This window comes from Tachyglossus aculeatus, chromosome 23 (genome assembly GCF_015852505.1).
Source record: "Tachyglossus aculeatus isolate mTacAcu1 chromosome 23, mTacAcu1.pri, whole genome shotgun sequence".
Taxonomy (NCBI): Eukaryota; Metazoa; Chordata; class Mammalia; order Monotremata; family Tachyglossidae; genus Tachyglossus; species Tachyglossus aculeatus.
In genome coordinates, this window is record NC_052088.1 from 30626683 (window position 1) to 30629105 (window position 2423).

The window sequence follows — 2423 nt, forward strand, 5'->3', positions numbered from 1 at the left end:
TTCTGTTTGTTACCCTTTGTCTTTCCCTTTTCCTTGGGTGTCCACTGAGCCTGAAAACATTTGCCTTTTATCTCTGGCCATGCATAGAGCTGTCCTTTGTGTTCAGAGATAATAATAATAATGATAATGGCATTTGTTAAGTGCTTACTATGTGCAAAGCACTGTTCTAAGCGCTGGGGAGGTTACAAGGTGATCAGGTTGTCCCACGGGGGGCTCACAGTCTTAATCCCCATTTTTCAGATGAGGTCACTGAGGCCCAGAGAAGTTAAGTGACTTGCCCAAAGTCACACAGCTGACAAGTGGCGGAGCTGGGATTTGAACCCCTGACATCTGACTCCAAAGCCCGGGGTCTTTCCACTGAGCCACGAGATGACACTTCAAGTGAAGGATATTACACACACGTGGGAAAAACCATGGCCTAGTGGAAAGAGCATGGGATGTGGGTTCGAATCCCCATTCTGCTAATTGCTTACTGTGTGACCTTGGGTAAATCACTTCTCTGGGCCTCAGTTACCTCATCTGTAAAATGAGGATTAAGACTGTGAGCCCCATGTGGGACATGAATTATGTCCAACCTGACGATCTCATATTAGAGAAGCAATTTGGCTTAGTGGATAGAGTAAGGGCCTGAGAGTCAGAAGGATCTGGGTTCTAATCCCGGCTCCGCCACACATCTGCTGTGTGACCTTGGGCAAGTCACTTCACTTCTCAGGGCCTCAGTTACCGCATGTGTAAAATGAGGATTAAGATTGTGAGCCCGATGTGGGACAGGGACTGGGTCCAACCTGTTTATTTTTGTATTGTAGTTTCCCTAGTGCTTAGTACAGTGTTCTGCATACGGTAAGCGCTCAATAAATATGATCGAATGAATGAACGAATGAACTTTTCTCTACCCCAGAGCTTAGAACAGTGCTTGACACATAGTAAGCACTTAAAAAGTCTTGTCTTGTCTTATGCCATCGAGTCGTCTCTGACCCATAGCAACGCCATGGACACATCTCTCCCAGAACACCCCTCCTCTATCTGCAATTGTTCTGGTAGTGGATCCACAGAGTTTTCTTGGTGAAAACTGGTTTACCATTGTCATCTCCCACACAATAAACCTGAGTCTCCCCCCTCGACTCTCTTCCGTACCCCTGCTGTCCAGCACAGGGGAGTTTTGACTTGTAGCAAATTGTCTTCCACTCACTAGCCACTGCCCAAGCTAGAAATGGAATGGGTAGGCCTCTTCTTCACTCTCCCTCCTGTAGTCGAGACTGGTAGAGGACTGGAAACTCTCCAGGCGCCATCGTGGGAGGGGACTTCACAACTACAATAATAATAATAATCATTATTATTAATAATATTATCTACCCCAGCGCATAGCACAATGCCTGGCGCATAATAAGAGCTTAACAAAAATCATAAAAAAAAATTATCACTGCTCGGGGGGTGACTGGAAGACTGTGAGTGGCATAGAGAAAGCTGCTAGCTCTATAATCAAATCTTCCTCGAGGCTCAGAAGCAAGGCTGCTCCTTTATTTTTGAAATTGGACTCCACCATTACCACACAGGAGCAGACCAAAGACAAAACTCTTGCCCGAGTAGAGACCTTGAAAACTCCCTTTACTGGAATGGGTTTATAACTTGAAAGGAGAAAATAAATCAAGACAAGAGAGAAAACGTACCTTTTCCAAAGCCCGCTGATTTCATTTTCGGGAAACCTCGGCGGTTTGCTCAAATTTGGGCCTTTTGAAAAAATTGTACCCTCCGGCTGAGAATGTGGTTTGAGGAACATTAGATGAAGAACACTGGGCTTGGGAGACCAAAGGTACTCTTAACGTCTCCTGAGCCACACAGAGCCCACGGCAAAAATGTCGGTCCACGCTTTTCCCACTAGCCCACACTGCTCTCTGTCCATGCGGGACAAGAACTGTGTCTGACTTAATTATCTTGTATCTACCCCAATATGAAGTACAGTCTTTGGCACATAGAGAGCACTTAACAAATAAGAAGAAGAAGAAGAAGAAGAAGAAGAAGAAGAAGAATGGTATTTGTTAAGCGCTTACTATGTGTCGAGCACTGTTCTAAGCACTGGGGAGGGATACAAGGTGATCAGGTTGCCCCGTGTGGGGCTCACAGACTTCATCCCCATTTTCCAGGTGAGGGAACTGAGGCCCAGAGAAGTGAAGTGACTTGCCCAAAGTGGCGGAGCCGGGATTAGAACCTATGAGCTCTGAATCCCAAACCCGGACTCTTTACAAATACTACAACTGGGAAAGAGCACGGGCCTGGGAGATGGAAGATATTGTTTCTAACCCTGGCTCTGCCATTTATTGACGTTCAAGTTGCTTATGGCCTAGTGGATGGATTATGGACCTGGGAGTGGAAGGTCATGTGTTCTAATCCTGGCTCCACCACTTCTCTGCTGTGTGACTTTGGGC

The 2423-nt window shown here is 46.2% G+C and overlaps 1 non-coding gene across 1 annotated transcript; it reads right to left on the reverse strand.

Annotated features, from left to right (window-relative positions):
• Positions 1 to 1162: 1162 nt before the first annotated feature.
• On the reverse strand, positions 1163 to 1300 carry LOC119944873. The gene has a single exon (XR_005456017.1). It is a non-coding gene; the product is annotated as a small nucleolar RNA SNORA7 (small nucleolar RNA).
• Between the last annotated feature and the right edge of the window lie 1123 nt (positions 1301 to 2423).